General features: G+C 47.5%; 1 long non-coding RNA gene across 1 annotated transcript in view; it reads left to right on the top strand.

Moving 5' to 3' along the window:
* LOC105476451 (uncharacterized) overlaps positions 1 to 24455 on the top strand; it is a 588325-nt gene that overhangs the window by 169823 nt on the left and 394047 nt on the right. The gene's annotated exons all lie outside the window — the stretch shown is intronic.

Below are 24455 nucleotides of genomic sequence, written 5' to 3'. Positions count from 1 at the left end.
ACAGTTGATAAGCAACACTGAGCTGTCTTTTTAAGACAGGCCAAATTTATCACACTTTAAAAAAAAAAAAAAAGGAAGCCTTCGATGGCCTATTAGAAAACTTCCCCCCCCTTTCCCAGAGTGACATTTTAGTAAAAGGCTTTATTTTCCCCCTCAGCTTTCACAAAGCCATCGCCTTGAAAGGGAGAGAGAGGGAGGGAGGGAGAGCGAGAGAGAGCAAGACACAGAGTACTTTTGAGGCTGTTCCATAAAATATATGGAGAGGGCATGGAAGATAACAGGATCTGCCCTAATGGGGCTGTTAGCTTAGGAGGAAAAGAGGGGGCCTCTGGCATGTGTTTGTCAGCTGTTATTTTTGTAATTAGAAGAGAAACTGCACTTTACATTTCAGAAACGCAGCTATTCGAGGCTACAAAGAAGATACGGGGGTCTGGGCCAGAAAGATAGGTTGGGAGGAGCAGGGGATGAGGGAGAACAGGTGGGACCGGGCTGGTGGCTCCTGAGGTTAATAAGCTCATCTGTCACCTTTGAGGCTGGCTCAAAACTAGACAGGAACCCTGCAGGGCCCCTTCAGGAGGTTCCCCAGTCCTGGCTGGGCAGCTGATGCCACCCTGTATTCCAAGAAGGGGCCGGGGTCAAGCTGTGGGCTAGCCAGGCTGCTGGGGGACAGGTAGCAGGGTCTTCTTGTGGCTGTGGAAGCCTCTGACCATCTGCTGGGACTGGGACAGGAACCGGGGCAAAGCCATTTCATGGACTCAGCTAGAAGCAAATGTTCAGCCCTTGCTCTTGTAGGTTTGACTTTAGAAAGAATGGGGGTCTAAGAAACGAGGGTAGTGCTGCCCCTCCTAGAGCGGGTGGCGGTGTCCGCAGAGCAGAGCCTGTGTCTGATTCATCTGCAGACACACAGCACCCCGGATAGTAGAGTGTTGCAAGGACATTGGCTGGTGGAAATTGGAGGTGGCAGGAGGCTCCTCCCCCGGCCACCCATGACTCGCTCCTTTCTGCCCCAACTCCTTTTATCAGCTGCAAAGACCATTCATTCCTCCTTTGCATCTTCCTTTCATGCTTTCTGTCCCCAGCAATATTTCCCTTCACTTCTTTCTGAACAAGATAGCTTTAATTGTTAAACAGCTCCTTCCTTTTTTTCCCACTGAAGTCTGGGTTTCAGAGGAGCATTGTGGACAGTGGCCTCCTGCCTGCTCTGCCCACGCCCTTCTCTGTCCTAGGGTGGACACCCACAGCCTGGTGCCACTTGAGATCTCCTTCCTCTCCCTGATGCTGAGCGTCTGATTCAGCAACAACGGGGCACCTGACATCTGGCTACTCTGGGACCCCAAGAAAGCTGGATTTGCAGGAACAATCGAGGGCCTGGTGGTGTAGTGGAAAGGGCTGGGGCTGAGTTAGAAACCCAGCACTACCACCAGCTGGTTGAGCTTAGAAAAATCATTTGACTTCTCTGAGCCTTGGTTTTCTCATCTGTAAAACGGCACAGTGTTGTTGGGAGGATTCAATAAAATAATGAGTGGAGAGCTCCTGCCACAGAGTGGAGGATTCATTAACGGCTAGTTCCCCTAGCCCTGCCTGGATGGAGGCAGGTGGGCTACATCTGCTCAGTGTGTTCTTCTTCTCAGGGGTGAAGGCAGCTTGTGTCATGATGGAGCTGGGCCTATAAGTCCTGGGACTCCCAGTCTAGTGTCCTTTCTGTCACTCTATGTGTCTTTCCGTCTTCCAGTGCCATCATGGGTAGGCCATTTTCCATTTGCCCAGGCCTTAGTTTCCTATCCCAAGTGGCTTCCCAAGTGTTCCATTTCTGAAAAAGTCTGAGTCACATAAATCCATTCTGGAATTCTCTGGATGCTCCGGCCTGTATGGTGGAAACCATGCCTGGAGGTGCTTCACCCTGTCCCAAAGTCATCATAGACTTGGATAACACAGCCTTGCAGACAGGTCTCACATTACTTGAGGACTGCGACTCTCAGCTCCAAGTGACGGGCACAGAGGAGGGGCACCAATTATCCTAGTTTGCCAGAGACTGAGGGGTTTCCCAGGATGTAGGACTTTCAGTGCTAAAAGTGAGGGAGTCCCAGGCAAACCAGGCTGAGTTGGTCACCCCAGGACAGGGCTTTGGGTCTGTGAATGTTAGTTCACAGATGGGACTGGTAAGTGAATAGACCCTACTGTGTGTGAGGTGCTGTAGCAGGTATTAGGGATGTAGTAATGACAGAAACAGGCTTTCCTTGAAGGCAGTGACAGCACAGGGGAGGAGCAGGTGTGTAGACAGATGACTTGCCCTGCAATTCACGGTAGGGAAACTGACTGAATGAAGCTTGTGCAAGACACCCAGGATGCCCAGAGGAGGCAGAGATGAACTCTGGTTTGGTAATGGTGGCGGGATAGTCAGGAGGGCTTCTCAGAGGAGGTGATAACTGAAGTGGGTTTTAAAGGCAGGGCTGGAGATGGAGCATAAGAGGCAGGGCTTGGAGAGGTATAAAAGGACAAAGTTAAATGTGGGAGCAAAATGGTGTGAAAGGAGGCCAAGAGGTCAGGAGGTAGCAGAAGCTGAAGGGTAAGCTTCCCCTGTCCTTGTGGGACCAGGCATGGGGCTGGGACAGGTGGTGGTGTGGCATGTAGTTTGGAAGGAAGGCCGCAGGGCCAGGAAATGGCCGGGAGGCCTTCCCCACCTAAGGATGGAGACATAATTTCGACTGTGTCCTGTTTCCATCTCTGCCTTCCAAGACCTACGAGAATGTTACAGAGTTGTCCATGCCAGGGCCGCTTGGCTCCCTGGCATGGCTGGGTGCCTGGCCCATGGCTGGAGGCCAGTGGCCTAGAGCCCAGGGAAGCCAGCTGGTGACAGGATAGAGTTGTCCTGGCTTTGGCCAGGCAGACCGGTGGGCTCTGACCCAGGCTGTGATCCCTGCAGGACCTCCTCTCAGAGATACTTAGCTCTGCAGAAAGAGGTGAAGATCATGATCTGGCTCTGCTGTGTCCCCTAGCTCTGTGCTTCCTTGCCTGGGTCACTAGCTCAGAGACTCTGAGGACCCAGCCTCTTTGCAGTGAGGCTGAGCTAAGTGACCTGGCCAAGGTTAATTCTACCCCCGCTTAGACCCTGTGGGCAGAGGGTCCAGGGTGATTAAGAAGCCATAGACCTGACTGAGTGAGACTGCGAACACTGGGCCTCCATTCGTAGACTAAACCTGGGGATGGGACTGGTAAGTGAACAGAGCAATGATTGATAGGTGGGCAAACCACGTTTATCCGTCTGACTCCTCTAGGAGAGAATGCATACTCTTGGTCCACCTTGAATCCTTTTTGGAATAAAACAGAGTATTATAAACAACAAATAGGTCAACCAACCAACCAATCAACCATGAAAACTTAACCAGAATTTTCAAAGCAAAATGCCAGGAAGGAACCTCAGGTGCCAGGTGCGCAAGGAGGACCCAGGCATCTGGTGCTTGCGCGCACCCCTCATCTCCCTTTACACAGTGGGAATACACTTGGCCTTGAGAGATTTGTTGGTGTCAGAGGCTCCCAAACTTTTCTCTCCTGACCTACAACTGTTTACCCATGAGTATGTATTTTTGGCTAGAAATGAATTTATGTGGGTACTTTTAAAAAAAAGATGAGATGAAGACAATGGTGACAACATAATAACGTAGATGGAAAGCGCATACTTAGAGCCATATGCAGCAAATGTGGGGGCCGATCTGGCCCTGTCACTCACAGCTGTGGTCAGCTTGCTGGGCCCCTCCGAGCCTCCTGTCCCTCGCCTGTGAAGTGGAACCGTTTGTCCCTAGGCCTCCCTTAGTAGGCTCTCCCCAACAGACTGCAAATCCTTGAGGAAGGAGGCCTCCTTTTTTCTTGTCTTTATATCCCCAGGGCCTGGCATAAAGTAGAAACTCAATAAATGTTAGTCAAATGAATGAATAAACGTTTGAATAACAAGAATACCTGCTCTACCGACCTCTCTCAGGATTATTGGGAGGATCAAATGAGATAATGCACATGAAAGCACTTTGTAAATTGCAGAGCACCATACAAATGCAAATCATTCACAGCTTTGGTGGAAATTATTATTCAAATTATTATTATTATTTTCACAGTAAAGGAGGACAGGAAGGAGAGGGCAATGGAATCAGTCCCTGATGGTGGAAGCTGGGGTTCCAGCCCTGGGTGCGGGGTGGCACTCAGGCTTGCTTGGGCCCCTCTGAAGCATCCTCCATTCTGATGCCCCACAGCGAGGTGGGCTGGGCTGCAGCTGCTTGGGTGGGGGCAGTCGTTGCTACCGGAATCCTGCCCAGTATGGGGACTGAAGCCACCAGCCCATCTTACCCTGAACAAAATGAATTAAACGCCAAGCTCTAAATGAAAAAGGGGCTTCTTTTCTCTGCTGCTGTTTATTGTTACTATTTTTTGTTAAAGGAAGTGCCAAAGGTGGCGTGTCAGGAAGGAGGTGGTGACAGAGAGAGAGAGAAACCGGGCACCTCGAAACCTGGGGTTCTTTCCCCTCTCCCCGGCTGAGCTTCTGTTTCCAAGGCTATTATCCCGCCTCTTCAACCCCTGGCCTGCGAGAAGGGAGGGCGAGACGGCTGGGCAGCCAAGAGACGCGGAGCAAAGGCGTGATTGATAATTGGCGACTGTAATTCTATAATTCATCTCCCTGCACCGCGGTGAAATTAAAAGAGTTTAGGTTCCCAAGCATAATGATCATCAATTAAACGCCGGGGAGATTTAGTGTCCTCATTTGAATTTTGTTTTATTTATTTAAATGTGTCTGTTTTATAGGGAGGGGTGCATGGGGAGTGGGAGCGGGTGCGCGCGGGGCCGGGGCCTTCTGGGAGGCTGATGCGGGCCCGGGCGCCTCCAGGAGCTGGGTCGCGCCGGCTGCCTGGGGGCGGCTGAGGGTGGGGCGCGGCCCGCGGGGCGGCGGGCTTTGTGAGACAGGGGATCCATCATCCCGGGCCTAATCAGTTAATACTGATAAACTGCCAGCAATAACTGCCAATTGCGCCGCGGTTTTGGAGCTGCCAGTTCATTCATTTAGGGAGTGCGGCGGCGCGTGGGGGGAGCGCTCCTGGCCCCGCGTGTTTCTGTCTGCTCTGGAGGGAGGGCCACTGCCGACTTCTGCGGGTGAGAGAAAGTGAGCACTGGGCAGCTCAAGGGTGGCCCGGAGTTTGTGGGGATGACTGTGGCCTGCGCCGGGCTGGGCTGGGCTGCGAGAGAGGCGGGTCTGGGTCTTGGCGTTCAGGACGGTACGGAGGTGACACCCGCTTTGAGGAGGAGTCGGGGGAAATGCTCCCAGCCAAGCTGTAGGACCTCCTTGTGCAGAACCACAAAAAGACGCCTTAGGAATCAGGGCACCTCTTGTGGCCCCGCCACTCACTGCCCAGCTGCGTGACTCAGTTTCCTCCTCTGGAAAGGAGCGGGCTGGGCTAGGAGGCCTCTAGAGGGCCTTCCAGCTCTGTGGCCTTCCTCCAGCCCCCTTTCCCTGCTGGCCTGGAGAAGGATGGAGAACACGCCCGGGTCCTCCCTGTGCACCTGTGAGTTTGGGGCTGGAGGCTCTCGGGGTGCCACGGCTCCCCATCCCATGGGCGCCCCTGCTCCCTCCCCAAGCTTCTGTCCATTTCTCAGGGTTGGTTCCTGCTGCATTTTCCTGACATTCTCTGATTCCGACTTCTCACTTGCAATCAAGAAACTAAAAATAGAGCATAAAGGAGCTCTCCAAGGGGGGTGGGTGGGGGTGGCAGAGAAGGAGGAAAGTGCTCTGGTTCCCCGTGGGAATGAGACCTCATCAGCTCTACACAGGGAGTTGGAAATCCAATCCAGACCATTGGCAAGGGGCGGGGTGTGAGGTGAGGAGCCTTCCAGATCAACCAAGTGGAAAGCTTGAAAGAAAATAGTGTGTGCGTGCACAGGAAGGGAGGATGGGGAGACAGCCCTGGGGTGGCTTTCTGGGCGTTTCTGGTGCTTGGGGGTGAAGCCCCTTGCATGCCCTGCACAGGGCCCGCCCCTGGGTTGGGAGAAAGTCCCTAGACCTGAGGGGTGCACAGCCAGCTCGAGGGCCTTGCCTTCTAGTTCATCTGCCAGGAGGGGGCGCCCTGTTCTAATGTTCACAAAGGCATCTTTTGTTCAAGCTGAGGCGCGGAGAAGGCTCGTGCGGGTTATGTAGGTATCCTCTTTGGCTTGTAGGCAGACAGGAACCCCGTCAGGGATTTCTTCTTGAGGACCTCAGAACCGTGTCTTTTGTTTTTATTTTTTTTTTTTTGAGACAGGGTCTCGGTCTGTCTCCAAGGCTGGAGTGCAGCAGTGCGATCTCTGCTCACTGCAACTTCTACCTCCTGGGCTCAAGGATCCTCCGACCTCAGCTTCCTGAGTAGCTGGGGCCACAGGCACAAGCTACCATGCCCGGCTTAATTTTGTATTTTTTTGTAGAGACAGGGTCCGCTATGTTGCCTAATCTGGTTGTGAGCTCCTGGCCTCGTGCAGTCCACCCACCTCGGTCTCCCAAAGCGCTGGGATTACAGGTGTGAGTCACCTTGCCTGGCCAACCACGTCTTTCAGATTGTAAGGAGTGGATTTGTTCAAACTTGATGACATAAGATGGGCAACTTGGAGATATTGGGGCTAGGAGTGAAAGCAGAGAGAATCTGGGCTCTCAGACAACTGTCTCTAGAACATAGGCACCCCATTCCCTGGGCAGAATCCCCTGGAGCTCAGAAAGGTGAGTGGATGTGTGTAAATTACTCAGCTGGTCTTGAGAAAGCAGCCTGATTCAGGAGTCTGGAGCCCCAGGCTGCAGTCCTGGCTGTCTATGCCCTTGGATATGCTGCCTTTTTCCCTCTGAACCTCAGTTTCCCCCCCGTCTAATAGGATGAGGTACATAAAAGCTCTTAGAGAGCAGGGAAGGTGCTCTATAAATGCCCAGGATTATGGTATAATGTGCAGCTTTTATGCATAAACCAGCAGCAGCCCACCTTATCTTCTAAGGGGCAGTGCAGAGGGAGGACTTTATCTCTATCCTCGCCTCGTGCTGCCTCGAAGGCCCCTTTTCTCCTACGAGGCTATCTTTAGGACCCATGATGTTTCCCCTCCTGGGGTAGGAAGGGAAATGGCTGATGTTAGAATCCCAGACTTGCTGGTTTTTATACCACCGATTCAAATCAAGATACTGTCTTTCAGCCTTCTCTCTAACTTGCTAAACTCATTCCGGTTCCCTTACCAAGCTGATTTCTATCGAAAGAGTCAGTCCTTGAAAATGTGGGGATTTCTCCAGCAAGGAATGACCATGAGGAGCCAGGCCATGCTGGGGTGGCCACCTACGCACCCTGATGAGCCCACACTGGGCTCCTCTCAGCCTCATCTGCAAGGCTGGCCCCTTCTAGTTTCTAATCGCTGTCCCATCCAAAAGGCTGAGGGCTTTCTGGATTGACTCGAGAAGAGATGAAGGTGACCCCAGGTCCCCAGGAATGCCCACCTCCCTTTCTGGCTCCATCCCTTTTCACCCTGTGCCTGGTCCCTCCACTCCAGGCTGTTTTGTTTGCCCTGAGGGGTTAGGTGTGAAGGGCTGCTCTGTGGCCCCCCCAGGACTGTCTCTGGAACCTTCAGGCAGAGTAGCAGGTGTATTTGGGATGAGAAACTCTGAGGGTCAAGGACCCTCCAATTTTCTGTGTGGAATCCACAAGGACACCAAGCCCAAGTGAGCATAAAGCCCAACAAAGGCTTTTTAAAAATTACCATGTGCTGTCCTTTTCTCTGATTACAAAAGTAATACATATTCATGTTCAAAAATTTGGAAAATACAGAAAAGCATAAAGAACAAAAGTTCATCCATATTCCACTACCTAGAAGCAGTCACTATATTTGAGGTGTATCACCTCCCTGTCCTTCCCCTTCTCACTGTCTCTTTATCTCTGTTTTTTAATAGGAGTCTCATGCATTAATACTGTTTTGTGGCTTAGTTGGTGACAGTGTATCAGGAGCATTTCCCCACCCAACAAAAGCCATTTGATGAGTGTCACTAGGTGTTTGGTGTGGGAAACATGGGACAGCAGGCTCTCAGAAGAGATCTCAGCATTGACAGACCTGGACTCTCTCCTGCTTCCAGTGGAGACAGAGGCCCATAAAATCCACTGGCTGGAGGGGTGGCCCTCGAGTCAGAGCAGTGTGCGACCCAGCCTCTCAAGGATGTGGCAGGACGTGTGCCAGGCTGATCTTGCCCCATCACCTGAGGCCCTGTCACTGCATCAGCCCTGTTACCCTCTAGGCTCTTGCCCTGGCCGTAGCAGGCCAGTAGGAGGTAGGGAGAGGGCTGAGGTGCCAGTCACTTGGAGGTTATAAAAAGATAACTCCAGAAGACAAACTAGAAATAACAGTAGAAATATAAAGGACTTCCCCATCAGTCACTTGGGGTGACAGTGGAGGCCAAGACCCCCCTCCCTCTAAAGGATAGGCTTAAGTAGTGATGGTAACAAGGAAACCAAGTCTGCTTTAACTGCAGAAGTTTAGTTTAGCTAAGCTGGGTATCCAAGTCTGGGGCCCTTGGCCTCTCCAAATCCTCAACAAGGAGCCAGAGATTCTTGGTTTGAAGACCTTGCCTGCACTCATTGCCCATCTTATCAACACAGCACACCAGATTCACCTTCCTTAATGCCTTCTGACTGGGTCATTTGACTCCTGGCTCAACAAGAGCCTGTCTCTACCTATCCAGACTTTTTTCTGTCTTCAAATTCAGCTCAAGGTATATTTTCCTTCAACAACAAAACATCAAATAACTGGATTTAAAAATTGGCAAAGGACTTGAATAGACATTTCTCCAAAGAGGATACACAATTGGTCACCAGGCATATGAAAAGATGTTCAACGTCACAAATCATTAGAGAAGTGCAAATCAAATCCACAGTGAGATTCCACCTTACGCCCACTAGGATGGCTACTGTCAAAAAATAAATAAATAAATAGCAAGTGTTGGTGGCGATGTGAAGAAATCAGAATCTTTATGCACTTTGGTGGGAATGTAAAATGGTACAGCCACTGTAGAAAACAGTGGCAATTCCTCAAAAAGTTAAAAATAGAATTACCATATGATCCATTAAGTCTGCTTCTGGTTATACATCCAAAAGCATTGAGAGCAAGGTATTTGAAAGATATTTGCATACCCACTTAGCAGCAGCGTTCACGACAGCCAAGAAGTGGAAACAATCCACATATCCATCGGTGGGTGAACGGGTAAACAAAATGTGGCCTACACAAACAATGGAATATTATCAGCCTGAAAAAGGAGGGAAATCCTGCCACATGGTGCAGCAGGGATAAACCTTGAGGGACATTATCCTAAGTGAAACAAACCAGTCAGGAAAAGACAAATGCCATATGGTTCCACTTATATGAGATACTTAGAGGAGTCAGATTCATAGGAACAGAAAGTAGAATCGTGGTTGCCAGGGGTTTGAGGGAGGGGGTCACGGGGAGGAGTATAGAGTTCCAGATTTGCAAGATGAAAAATTTCTGGAGATATGTGGCACAACAATGAGAAGATACTTAACACTGTTGGACTGTATGCTCAAAAATGGTGAAGACAGTACATTTTGTGCATTGTGTGTGTGTATGTGTGTGTGTGTGTAACCACAATTAGGAGAAAAAAAGATGCTCTTTTTACCTTCTCTGGCCAGCCCAGCAAGGAAAGAGCTTTCCCTTTCCAGAACCCCTAAAGTGCTTGCACTCTTTACTGCTGGGCCTATAAACTAACACACTACCTCTTCATGTATTCACATGTGGTCTTCCTTTGGGGCAAGTTGTTTGAAGTCAGAAATAAAATTTTTGCCTTTTATTTTCCCCATGGTACCTAACACAGTGATTTACATAAATTCAGCCAATTCAGTCTATCAGCTCAATTAATATTTGCTGATTGACTGAATTCACACTTCCCTTGATAAACTTTGGACGGTGGAGGGTGATGGATGATGATGCAGCAAATACAGAGAAAGGTAGGAGGTGTTAGTCCAAACTGCACCATTTTGTAAGCTCCCTGCTATTTTGCAGACTGTGGTCAAAGTGAAACATTTCACAGGGGTTTGGACTGGGAGAAACATCCTGCCTAACCACCTGACCACAAGGCAGACAAAGGCCCAGCTAAAGAAACATCCCTATCATATCTGGCTGGGCAAAGGTCCAAGGAACACCATGATGACATCTCCCCAGAACAAGAGCTAGAACTGCCTCATCATGGGAACATCTTACCAATATCCTGCAGGGTAGCAAGCCATGCTGCCCAGACCCCTCCAGCCCATACCTATAAATACCCCCAGTCTGTAAGTAGCGGTGGGCTCTGGCATCAGCCTGCATTTACTGTTGAGCCACCCTCTTTCCGTGTGTATGTGTGTGTGTGTCTGTCTGTCTGTCTTTAGCCCTTGCCTTCCCTTCAAAACCTTATAGGAGGCAGTGGGCCTGGGTATGAGTATTTTTCCATGCATTGCCCCTGAATTGTTTAGGCAGCTGCAGTCTACTTATGGTTGAATACACACACACACACACACACACATTTTGCCTGTACACAAAGACCAGATAGGGGAGTTGAGGAGACTTTGGATTCCTAATCTTGAGTTAGAGTTAGACCTGAGAAAATGATGTTGTGGACTCTTGAAGGTTTTAGACGGAAAAATGTTGGAAGGCATTAACCTGGACCACCCGGGACGTGTACCTAATTTTACTTTTCTTTAGAATTCCTAGAGAAACCCATCCACAACTCTCTTCAGGAACACAGATCAGTGTCTTACAATTCTTCTGCTGGCAAAGTTTCTTCTGACCTCTCACCTCCATCCCTCCCGCTGCCATGTAAACTTCTCTGCTGAAATGGAGAACATTCTCTTGCCACCTTATCCCTTGTAGGCTCTTTTAAAAATTGGACTTTAACAGAATAAAGATCCCTCACATTAGGTATCTGTAATGTTCTCTTTGTAGGGAGGATCCTCTGCTAAATTAATTGTCTGGTTCTCTTGAAAAGCAATCTTTTCCCCCAGTTCATGTTCCGTTTTTGACCTAACATGGCCATTCTTGGCCTTTTGAATGGGATTTGCTTCTAGTCGGGAATTAAATTTCCATAGCAACGCTAGCAGCCATCTTAAAAGTCCTCTCCCTGGCCCTATTTTAGTACTATGCCATCTTTCTCATACAGGCAGGTGGTTTGCTTGGTTATAAGCCATGTGTATATTTATTCTCATTTTAGTCAGGGCGGACGACGGCAATGGCAACTCAAACTACGAACAGGATGAACAAAAAATACACAAAGGAGTCTGCCTGCTTTTAGTTCCTGAGGGGCCTGGGCTCCTGAGGAAACATGGGTATTTACTTTTTAGCTTCAGAGCATTTTTTTCCATAAAACTGGGGATTGGAGGTTTTCATCTTATTTCTAAATCACCTGGGCCTTTTTCTCTAAGCGGGACACCCTGCTAAGCCCGACGCAGGAAAAAGGCCTGCATCTTAGCTTTTGGGATTTATCTGTTTGTTTAAAGTTTATTATTTATGGTGGTTTTTAAGTAAACCATAAGAAGTGTGAGTTTTTTTTTTCCCCCCGGAGCTTACCACTCAGCTCCCTTTCAGTAACTAGATGGATCTTTGTTGACTATGGAATCAAATCCAAACTCTAGAACATGACCCTCAAGGCCCTCAATGTGCTTGCCTCAACTTACTTACTCAGTCTTAACTCTGTTACTTTCTGAGGTTCCCCTGCCCCCACTGCCAAACAGGATAATAGCATGTTTTCAGAATACCCCTGACACTGTCAGCTCTCCGCCTTGTGCACCTGAACCTGTAGTACCCTTTCTCCCAACACACCTGTGGAAGTTCTTCCCGCTCTTTAAGGCAGGGCTTCCAAACTGGTGTGTTGTGAAGGGGGTTACAGCAGGATTCATTCCCTTTATCCCTGAGGGTAGCCAGATGGCGGGAGCCACCACGGAACCCCTCCTGGCCAGTGCTCCCATCCATGGCAGCATTATCCATGTGTCTGTCCCAGTGAGCCACCCAGCTGTTACCATTTTCTAGGAGTGCCATGTGATGAAAAGGGTGGGATGCCCTGCTTTTATTTATTTTTTTTTTTTGAGACGGAGTCTCGCTCTGTCACCAGGCTGGAGTACAGTGATGCGATCTTGGCTCACTGCAACCTCTGCCTCCCTGTTCAAGCGATTCTCCTGCCTCAGCCTCCTGAGTAGCTAGGATTACAGGCGCCTGCCACTGCTCCCAGCTAATTTTTGTATTTTTAGTGGAGATGGGGTTTCACCACGTTGGCCAGGCTGATCTTGAACTCCTGACCTCGTGATCCACCCGCCTCAGCCTCCCAAAGTGCTGGGATTACAGGTGTGAGCCATTGCACTCAGCCTGAAGCCCTGCTTCAAGGCTCAGCTCAATGCGGTCTCCTCCACAAAGTCTCTCCTAGACCCTCCAGCCAGGAGATTCTATCCCTGTCTTGGACACCTCCCCCAGTCCTTCTGGAGTGTCTATGTTCTGCTTTGTTTCAAGGGTATTCATTGCTTTTCTAGGCATCTTGCCTCCTTCCTCCCCCACTAGGGATTGGCAGCGCTGAAAATTCTGTTCTTGTTTAGCTACATGAAGCAGTGTCTAGAACTGTGTCTTGCATGGAATTGGGACTCCTTACATGTCCGTTTATTTGAAATCTAGAGCTTGTGTAACTGTAGGTTGTCTTCCAACAGCAACTCCCTTAGATGTACTGCTCTTATTCCAATGACCCCACAACTGTTCAAAATATCTCTGGAATTTCTTTTCTGGAAGTATTTTCAGAGAAGGCTTATGAGCCAAAGAATAAAACTAGTCTCTTTAGAATCAAACAACGTGTATTTCATTTTCATTTTGTTGTCATTATGAATCAACAATTTATTTATTTATTTATATTTTTGTTTGAATGATTGATTGATTGATTGAAATGGACGTCTTACTCTGTCACCCAGGCTGGAGTTCAGTGGTACAATCTCTGCTCACTGCAACCTCTGCCTCCCAGGTTCAAGTGATTCTCATGCCTCAGCCTCCTGAGTAGCTGGGATTACAAGTGCACACACCACCACGCCCTGCTAATTTTTGTATTTTTAATAGAGACAGGGTTTCACCCTCTTGGCCAGCTTGGTTGTGAACTCCTGGCCTCAAGTGATCCACCCCACCTCCAAATATTTGTTGCCCCTGGGCAAGAAGTATTTATTGAGCCCCAGGTACAAGGTGTTTTTTGTTTTTTTTTAATTAATGTAAACTACTTGTCTACCTTACTGGCAAGATTCGGTTCCAAATAAGTTGGGTCTTTTTCCAGAAATTGAATCTATCCTCAAAACATTACAGGTTTAGCATCTTTGAGCAGGTTTGCAAGGAATAAAAAACTGCAACAACAAAAAAAAACCAAACAGCAACAACAACAACAGTGGCCATGGCAACATCACTGGAACGTGAGGAGCCTTCCCAGGTGCCACCTTAAAAAGACAACATTAACTTGGATACATAAACTCTGGAGTGCTTATTAAAAAAACTGTCTCCCTGGCTTATGTCACTCTTTGTACAGATATGTATCATTCAGAGACCTAAGGGACATTGAGTGTGGATTGTTTTTTTAAGGAGCTTATATTCTAAAAGAGGATACATAATTCAAACACTCTTATGACAAATCTCACTAGAATTGTGTTGACACCTGAGAGAACCTCCAAACTCATAAGTCAATATGGTATGTTGTTAACATTATGTTATTTGGAGCCAACAGATGCAATTTATGTTGTGGCTGTGTCGCCCAGTTGGGATAGCTTGGATAGTTACTTAAAATCTCTGGAGCTCAGTATCCTTGCCTGTATAATGGGAGGATGATGTCTACTTTATAGGGCTGTTGAATATTGACTCTGGCACACAGCTATTCTGATTTCAAAGAAAACATCTACAAACATTTGGATTATTATTATTATTTTTCCCAGCCAGTAGAGGGCTAAGGAATAAATTGTTGTCCTCAAGCTTTTGGAGACTTACTTTATAGACTGAGTTTTAAGATGTTATCTGGTTCCTGTGAAGAGAATATTAAAGATTTGGCAATTGTTTGCTATAGAAACGATGGGAACTGGATCTCATGAAGAACTTCCTCTGAAGATGGTTAGGTGGAGGAATGGACGAATGGAGAAGACTGAGGAATTATTTATGGAGAAGCGGGGAGCCTCGTTTGTAGAGTGTATTAAAGCTATTCCTAATTTCTTCGGTTGGGACCTTCTTCTAAGCTGTGGGTTCTGCTTTAGAATACACTGTCACTCCTTCCCCAGGCATGGGCGCTAGAGCCTGCTGGTACAAGTTCAACTTCTCTAGAAAGCTTTCCCAGAGAAACATGATTACACTAATAGATATGGGCACTTTCTAAGTGCTAGGCACTGTTGTGGGAACTTCACATACATTTATTTAGCCCCAGGAGGTAGGTTTCTTAATGATCTCTGTTTTATGAACGAGGAAACAAAGGCCCAGAGAGGTGAGCAAAGTGACGAAGGTCCCATGGCTAGTTAGTGATCAAGCTTGGATTTGAGCCCAGGCAGTTGGGCTGCAAAGCACGCTGCCTAGTACCACCCAACATCCCAGCAGCCTCCACGCTGCTCAACCCCACCCACTTTAAGAATTAACAAGTGGGGCGTGGTGGTTCATGCCTGTAGTCTCAGCACTCTGGGAGGCGGAGGTAGGTGGATCACTGACCAGCACTGGCAACATGTCAAAACCCCATCTCTACTTAAAAAAACAAAAAACAAAACAAAAAAAACAACAACTGGGCATGGTAGTGTGTGTGCACCTATAGTCCCAGCTGCTAGGAAGGCTGAGGTGGGAGGATCACCTGAGACCAGGAGGCAGAGGTTGCAGTGAGCCAAGACTGCACCACTGCATTCCAGCCTGGGTGACAGAGCGAGATGCAGTCTCAAAAAAAAAAAGAAAAAAATTTACAGATTAGTCCAAATGAATTAATTACTTATCATGTTTATTGTTTGTCCTCCTTCCACAAATATCTAGGCTCCATGAAGTCAAGAATTTTTGTCTTTTAAAATCAACTGTTGAATCTCAAGTACCAAGAACAGTGGAAGCATATGAGATGCTTAATAAATATTTGTGGAATAAATAAAGTTGTTAATACATTGCTTTTTAAAAACTTTTTTGTTTTTTTTTTAAGCACATTGCTTTTTAGGAGTTCTGATCTATGTGTCTCTGGGCCTTCTGATGGTCCTGTTTTGTACAGGCGAATTTCAACCAGTGTTACTAATCAAAATACCAGCTCTTTTCCAGGGAAAAGCATATTCCCAGTCTGAAGCCTGTTTCCTGTGGGCACTTTTCTCAGTTAGAGACAATCACAAGCCTTGGAAATCAACTGGTCTTGGGGTTGTCATGGTAAATAGGGCCCGTAGATGTGATTTTTCTGGTGTGTGTTTAATGTTTTTGTAGTTGAGTGTCTATGGGTGGGATGTATGCTTCTCTTAGCCACAGTCCCCTATTCTTCCCGGTGAGAACAGACAGCTGTCCACTCATCCATTTCCCCTCCTAGCTCCTAAATGGGGCTGGATGATTCTAGTCCCACTCCATTATTTTTAGTTGAAGAAACTGATGCCCAGAGGTGGGGGTGACTTGCCTGTGGTCATGTAGCTGGCAGAGCCTGGCATTCAGCTCCCATCTGCCTCCCGGTCCAGTGTGCTTTCTCCTACACCATGTGCCGGGGCAGGAATACTCTGTCTAATTAGGAATGAAAGTGGATGTCGTTGTTCCAGAGGATAGGGAGTTTGGGGTGAAGGGACAAAGAAGAGTTGAATGGTGACTAGCACCTCTCCTTGTTCTCTGCCACCACACTGCCACTGTGCACATTGGCAACCCCTTCCAATGATGGCATTTTCAGCAAATGGGAGGGGAATAGTAGGTCTCTCTTTTTCCCCCCACCTCCATTGTAATTAGTTGTCAAAAAATTTTAGATGGAAGGGGGAGTGCTCAGGTCCTGATGAGATGATACAGCAAAGATTTCATTTCATCTTGAATTTGACATTAAACTTTAATAGTCTCAAGGACAAGAAGCCAAGAGATATCAGATGTAATGAGATAAAGCAAAGTTTCTCTGACAGCAAATTTGATCACAAATGGGCTCCGAGATTGCTTCTTTGATATAAATGAAACATAATTCATCTTCCAGTGCCCCGAATGGGCTTTCAGGCTGGGGACGAAGCTGGCATCTCTCTTGCCTGGCGCTGACAAGTGGCAGCACAGGGAGGAGGTGGAGGCTTGGCTGGACCCTGCAGGGCAGTTCTGCAGCTGGGTCTGGAAGAGATGAGACAAGTAGTGCTGGGAGCTGGAGAGCATCCGGAGGCTCAGCTAGGGGCAGGGAAGGGAGATGCCTTCCTCTCTGAGCTGACGTTTTGGCTCAGGAGGCTGTCCTCAAACTCAGAATGGCCATGAGGGTGTCAAACAGTGGGAGTCCCCTCACAGGGATGAACTCTGTGGGAAACTATTCTCCTGACAATTTCCTGGTTCGGGCATGATGGGGCACAGCCATTTATTCTTGAATGCACTGTTCACTCTTTTCTGGCATGTCTTCTTGAAACAGCACCTTCCTCTCCAAGAGTCCTGTGCCCGATGCCCACATTCACACCAGCAGGGTGCTGAGGTGCGGGTGGTGTCAGGAGGTCCAGGCTCCCAGCCTCCAGCAGCTCCCCTGTGTCTTCTCACTCATGCAGAAATGACCGTGTGAATGCCTACAAAGCCTGCTCACCACCTTTCTACAAGATTGCTGCCCTCAAGTCAGCCTTTTGCAGAAGTTCAGCTGGCACTGCTGGTTAGGTTCCTCAGGTTCTAAGGTCCCCGATTCCTCCTCCTTGGGTCATTATGATCCCTCCTCCTCAGGTCACAAACCTGTAGAGAGTTTAGGACAGATGCCTTAACCTGATGCCCCAAGCCCTCTACCAGTTGGTGCCTTCTGTCCCGCCTTCCGTTCCCCCTCCTGGGCATCATTATCATGGCCACAGCAGCAGGAAAGTGGCCTCAGGGCCAACCACACCCTACTCTGTGCTTTTGCTCTTGCAGTCCCGGCAGGAAACCCTTCATCCTGGTCACATTTTACTCACCCTCCTTCAACCTCTAAGGTTACATCTTCTGAGAAGCCATCCCTCCCCAGCTCTGCCAGCAGACAGCTCGTCTCCTCAGGGTTCCCAGACCCGTTTGTGGCTCTGAGTCTGTCATTACTGTCTCACTGCTATTCCTGCATATATGTGTCTCCTTCGCCAGAGCATGAGCTCCTTCAGCCATGCCTTATTGATTTCTGTACCTCCCTGGGTATGTCATGGTGCCCGGCGTGGAACATGTGTCTACTGAGGATGCATTCGATGAAATTGAATCCTGGCCGGTGACACTACCTTCTGTGCCAGGCTCAGTTTAGCAGATAGTCGTCCCCTGGGGTTGAGAGGATCAGAACACGTGCAAATACAGTAGTTTAAAATTAATAACTTTGTCCAAGTTTTTCGTCGTCGTCTTGTTCTTTTTTTTTTTTTTTTTTTTTTTTCGGAGACAGGGTCTTGCTCTGTCACTCAGGCTGAAGTAAAGTGGCACAGTCATAGCTCACTGCAGCCTTGGACTCCTGGGCTCAAGAGATTCTCCTGCGTCAGCCTCCTGAGTAATTGGGACTACAGGCATTGCCACCACACCTGGCTAATATTTTATTTATTTATTTTTGTAGAGACAGGGTCTCTCTATGTTGCTCAGGCTAGTCTTAAGCTCCTGGCCTCAAGTGATCCTCCCACCTCAGCCTCCCAAAGTGCTGGGATTACAGGTGTGAGCCACCACACTTGGCCCCAAATTCTTCTGGATTGAGTTTGGGATTGTGAACTCGAGACCAAATTTGAAACAGAAGATCTGCTGACATCGTCGTCTTCTTCCTGAGGGTGAATTTGAGAACTCTGGTTAAAGTATCTTTACGTTTCTCACCTGAAGACAGCCTGAACACCCTGGTGGGGAGGGAGCTCTCCTTGGAGAGGGGGTATTGAGTTTGGCATTACTTAGGCTGAACGAAGATGTGGCTGGGGAAGCTGGGCTAGAGTAGGGTATGCATGAGAGATAGGCTATGTCCAACCTGGGAGGCAGAATCAGAGCTGGGAAGCAAGACCTGGTATACTAATTCATGGGGAAGCTGAATGTGAGAGCTTTGGGTCCATTCAGAGCATAGATTCAACCCAAATGCCCATCAACAGAGACATGGATAAACAAATTGTGGTCTATACATACAATGAAATATTTACTCAGACATAAAAAGGAACAGGAAATGAAAGCATGCTACAACGTGAATGAACCTTGGAAATATTATGTTAAATGAAAGAAACCAAATGCAGAGTTTACATATTGTATGATTCCATTTAGATAAAATGTTCAGAATTGGGAAATCCACAGAGACAGTGGATTGGTATTTTTCAGGGGCTGGGAGGTGGGAGAAATGGGAGTAACTTCTTAATGGGTATGGGGTTTTCCTTTTGGGGTGATAAAAGTGTTTTTGAAAGTAGACAGAGGTGGTTATACAACATTGTGAACATACTAAATGTCACTAAATTTTTAATTTGAAATGATTAATTTTATATTATGTGAATTTCATCATAATAAAACAACAAATTTTTAAAATAACAAAAGGGAAATGCAGGTGTTGTCCTGGGGCATCTGGGTAAATTCTCCTGGATGCCTTTCTTGTCATCCTATGCCATTCTATGAAGCCACCCACACATGTGTGGGTGTCTACCAGGGTCGCCACTCTGCACATCTCCAGGGCACACCACTGGCATGATGGTCCATGTGGATGGAGCTTGGGGGCCCTGTGTTCACCCTGGGGTGCCACTGGGCCTCTTGCTGGGAGAGGGGTATGGTAGAAGCTCTGGGCCTGCCTCCTCTATTCATTTCTCCTCCCATAGTCATGATATGATTCATTTTCCTCCCTACAGCTGCCAACCAAGGGGGCTGACCACTGATAATTAAGATCTGGTGGGTGGAAGGATGGCCTCCCCCTCTATGGCATCAGTCTCTATCCCTGCTGTCCTTCCTGTCTCCCACCACAGTGGTCATTGCCAGCACTCTGGAGATATAGTGGGCAAGGGGGGGGAGAAGACCCTAGGTGATGACAGAAGGGACCCAAAGTCATTATTTTAATGGAGTCATTGGCTGTGCTTCCACATCTCCTTATCAATGTCATTAGAATTAATTTGATTGCATACTCTCCCTCTTCTGCCTCTCTCCTTTCTCATCACAAATGACTTTCCTATGCATATGTTACTCAAGGGGATGACAAGGTTCCACATGGCGGGCCTTCGAGGCAGTAATGGCAACTCATGGGAGCTCCTGCTCACACATGGCTGCTTACAGAGGCCTCCTCCTTCTGGTCATCAGCCTCTCTTGCTCCCAGGGTACTGGGATTGAAGAGGATCCTAAAGGACCTCTAGCCTTTGCCGGCTGGTATTTCCCAAGGGAACTGAGAAATCCTGCGTCTGCCTCCCATCAGTCACAACAAAATCTAGGGACAAGAGCTCTAAAGAATATTGCTTTGCTGTTTTATGCAGAATTCCTCAGCCACATGGAATTCTCCATCCTGGTATTAGACTTTTCTTCCCACCCAATGCAGGCCTTATGGATTAGAAGCTTGTGAAGCAATTTATAATGGTTGTGGCATAACCTGCCTGCTGTGTAAGGGTAGAGGTAAATACCATGAGTGTCAGAGGCTTTGGACTTTACCAGAGGCTGGCCTCGGAGGGAAGGAACTGTGAGTGGGGATGAGGATGGTTTGCACTAACAGGTTGCTGTCAAGTGGGTGGGGTCTCTAGTGGTTCTTGTCACTGTCTCCTTGGAGCTGGCTTCACTGACGCTACAAGGTGAAAGGGAAGCTTTCTGGATTCTGAAATAACTCCCGCTTTCCCTCACAAATGCAGTCTTCCCTGGGCAGCCTGAGAAGCCTGCCCCGTGTTGCCTTTCTGAAGCAGCTCATAAAAGGTCTCTGGTGTGTTTGTTGACTGCCAGTTTGGACTTCAATAGGGTTGGAAGCAAAGAGTACGTGGCAGCTGCAAACAGCACCCACATTTAGCCCTTTGGCTGCTGCACTGTTGTCGTTTGCCTGGCCTGATGGTCTTTGCAAAATCTGATGAATTTTGGAGTCTGTGGGTTGGACACTGCGAGACTGTACCTCTCTAGCAGGGCACCCTCTTGTTTGTGCATGTGGAGGAATGCTTTGGAGATGGCCACCTCCTCTGCCTTTCTAAAGGGATTGGTGTCATTCCTTGAGAGATGAAAGAGACTTAGACCATAAAACAGCGTGGCTGCGTGAATGGAACTCAAGAGAGTCAGGAACTTGTCTAAACCCTGCCTTGGTGTCTGTCTAGCTGTATGGACTTGGCCAAGCCATGTTTCCTTTATGGCTGTATTAGTTGGCTAGGGCTACAGTAAAAAAAATACCACAAATTGGGTGGTTTAGAACAACAGAGATGTATTGTTCCACAGTTCTGGAGGCTAGACATCTGCAATCAAGGTGTTTGGGAGGGCCATGTTCTCTGAAACCTGTAGGGGAGGGTTTTTCCTTGCTTCTTCTGGTAGTCCCCACATTCCTTGGCTTGTGACAGCATCACTCCAATCTGTCCATGGCATTCGCCATGCCTCTGTTCACATTGTTTTCCCTCTGTGCATGTCTGTCTCTGTGTCCAAATTTTCCCTTTTTATAAGGACACCTATGATATTGGATGAAGGCCCATCCTAATAATCTCATTTTAATTCGATTACGCTGTAATCAAATAGGGTCCCATTCTGAGGTGCTGGAGGTTTTCACTTTAACATATCTTTTAGAGGGGAAGGAAATTCACCTGAAACATGGGCCTTGTCTCCTTACCTGAAGAATGAGGGTTGACTTAGGGTCCTTTCTGTCATAGAACTTCTGTGACCCTGTGCCATTTGCCAGGCACTGCCCCCAACCTTTTTTTTTTCCAATGTTAAAAAAAAAAAAAAAAAAAGAAAAAAAAATCTAAATTCCCAAGCAGAGGAAAAGACAGGTTTTTCATCAGTGACTGTCAAACTGTAAGAATCTCCCAGGGAGCAGGTTACAACTGCAACATTCTGATCCTACTCCCAGAGATCCAGATCCAAGGGGACTGTGCAGGGCGGGAGGATCTGCATGTTCACAAGCTTCCCATGATTTTGTGCAGATGGTTCTCAGACCTCCGTGTGAGAAATACCACTGTAACTCTTGGTCCTTAGACTCAGATTCTGTCCTCCCTTGAGAGGTGGAGGGCTGGAGGAATGTAGCCCTTAGCGCTTTGGACCTACTGCTTCAGCCTTGGTCACTGCCTCATACAGAGACAGCTGTGGCAGGCGAGGACCTGGCATGGCTGCTGTCTGGGGCCTTCTTTCAGGTCCTAGGGAGAGAATTAAGGCTGTGTGAACAGGGCAGGGGCTGGAGGAGAGGTGGGCAGCCCCCATCACCTTAAGGCCTGTGACAAATACCTTTCATTATCACCGAGAGGAATAAGTCACGTTTTGCAGTCCCAGGTATCTTTTCTTAATTGGTGAGACGGGGCTGATTTATTTGTTAATTAACAGATGGAGCCGCATGCAGTAACGTGGTTTGTTTTATTTATACTTGACAGGGGTAGGGCTTCTAGAGAAGCTCCTGAGGAGGTAGGATCTGCCTGAAGGAGGGGCTGGGAGGGTGTTTGTGATGGAAAGGTATCATCCTCCTAGTGGGGGCACTTATGACTCTATCCGTCCCCCAGGTGTACCTCATATTCCTTTCCTGACCAGAAAATCAGTGCCACTTCCCCATGGGGTTGGCAAATTTGTTTGGTCAGGTGAAAAACCAAAGGTATTATTTATTAAAAAGCTCAACATGTTCATTCTTCCTTCCATTCCTTCTTTCTTTTTTTTTTAGAAAAAGGGAGAGAGAGAGAGAGAGAGAATGAGAGGGAGCTCTTCCATCATTTCTTTATTCCTTTCTTCCACAGAGACTGCATGTCTGCTCTATATCAGGCACTGTGCTATGTGCCGGGGAACCGTGGGGAACACCGCAGACACAGCCCTTGCTCTCAGAAATCTGTTGCTCTCCTCCAGACAGTGGGGTGACCCTAAGAGGCTGCTTTGTTTACCTTATTCCTCCATGCTCAGAGTGAGGGAAACGAGAGCCCATGACCAGAAGATGCTTTGTAGCCACCTGGCACCAAGGCAGACCCGGCCACACTGGATGAACATTTGGTAGGTGCCTCCTCTAGGCTAGGCAGGCTAGCTGGGGATAGTGAGGCAGTTCTGGGACAGTTGCAGTATAATTGGGAGGCTTTCCTTTCCCTCGGGGAGCTTCTGTGGGGCAGAAGCCTGAGCCTGCCTCTAACAGGTGTTTGCAGGCACCTGCCCTGATGTGGGCACTCCTGAGACATGCCTTCCCCCTAGCCCCATGACTCCAAATTCCAAAGGTCAGTACCAGGCTTCCAAGGTGTCCCTGCCGTTTGATCCATAGCTCAAATCCCCTTTAAAAGACTGGCCTGTCCATGGCCATGTCTGGGGTGAGTATCAGATACTGGTTTTACTTGTTTTATAATTATAATTTATAATTTAAGGTGTTTGTTGGTTTTCCAATTACGTTGCACCTGAGCACATTTAATTCTCTTAACAAGCCTTTGAGGTAGGTACTGTAATTACTTTCATTTTATAGATGAGAAAATGGAAGTATAAAGAGATGAAGGTCTCTGGGGTCCTCCAGTTGGTGAAGGGCAGAGCTAGGATCTGCTTCTGGAGCTGGTACCCTAAACCACATCCATGGTCCTCCTCCCAGCATCGTGTAAGCCTTGTCTACTGCCGTTCATCCATCCACCCATCTTCTATTCATGTTTTCTTCATCTACCTATCTATACATCTTTCCACTGTCCGTCCATGTATCTTTCCTGTCTCTGCCTCTGTCCCTCTCTCTCTGTAGCAAAATCTACCTTGTACCATACACTATGATGAGGTCTGTGGATCCAGAGAAGAAATGATACGTAACTGAGTGATCATTGCCTTCAAGGAACACACAGTACAGGATGATAGGCCTCTAGGGGGCTATGCTCAGGTTTTTAGGAAAGAAGGTTGGTTCTAAGTATGACTAAGCTGGAAATTAGAGATGATTTTCTCTAAGTTCTGGCTTCTAGTAATATTAATCTATTTTCATCTTATCCATGTACCACAATATCCACAAACTCTGCACAAAATTCTCTACACAGGAAGGCAAAAGTCTCATCTGAATACATATTTTTTTAGTACCTGGCACAGTGTCTGTCTTCTGAAAGCTCCTGGTAGAAATTATAGAGGAGGTGGGAGGCATGAAACTGGAATTATCATTATATTGCTCCTTTAGCAAAAGATGACCCTGGTAGAAAATCACAAGGGAAAATACGTGATGAAATTATTTTTCTATTTATGTGCAATCCCTAAAGCTGAAGCTTAGTTTTTTGGTCTTGATCAGTGAAGTGTCCATCTGGAGGGAAAATTGAACCTGGTTTCCTAGTATGAGATGCAGATTTTGTGCAATAGTTTCCTACTAGTGAAATGTAAACACAACTTTATTTGTTAATAATAATATGATGATGATTACTTCTAGCAAAAATAGTTAACATTTGTTGAGCATTAACACCATGCCAGACTTGTGCTAAGTGCTTTACATACATGATTTGACTTAATGATCACTAAACCCCCAATGGGTAGGTAATATCAGATCTATTTTATATAGATGGAAACAGACTTAAAGAGAGTAATAATGTGTTCCATCTAGCCCAATGCCTGCAATATAGTGGATGCTCAAACAATGTTAGTCCCCTTCTTGGCTACTCTCCTTAATAGTACATTATGGTTGTAGAAGCCTTGAACTTTCCTAGACACACCTGGAGTCCATTAGTATTTGCTGCCTATACCACCTCTTGGGTTAATGAGTTTTATAAGCTGACAACCAGCTGTGCAAAGCAGTAGTTCTTCCTTTCATTTGTTTTAAACTACCTATTTCAGGCTTCAAGTGGTGCCTCTGTAGATCCAGTGATTCAGGAGTTGATGAGCACATTCATGTTCATCTTTGATAGCCTTTAATCTTGCAACCATTTATTGTGCACCTGCTATGTGCCAGGCGTTGTGCTACTCTCTGTGGACACAAAGAAGAAATCTTCCCTGACCTTAAGGGGCATTTACTTAAAAGACTTTGATTACTGGACTTGGTAATATGGTTGTGAGGAAAATGGACTTTGGAATCAAGCAGGCAGAGATGATATATTTAAGCACACAGGTTGTGCACGGCACAACTCCAGGTGGTGCCATTCACATTGAGTACAGTTATGCACTGTGGGGTTGTGCAGTGCACGGCTTGCATATAGGCACATGGTGACCTTGCAGCTAGGGGTGGGGGTTGGGGGTCACAAGCAGGTTACTAATATTTTCTTTAAGCTTCTGTCTCC

The sequence above is a fragment of the Macaca nemestrina genome, chromosome 12 (genome assembly GCF_043159975.1).
Source record: "Macaca nemestrina isolate mMacNem1 chromosome 12, mMacNem.hap1, whole genome shotgun sequence".
Lineage (NCBI taxonomy): Eukaryota > Metazoa > Chordata > Mammalia > Primates > Cercopithecidae > Macaca > Macaca nemestrina.
This window is presented reverse-complemented; position numbering and strand designations above follow the sequence as displayed.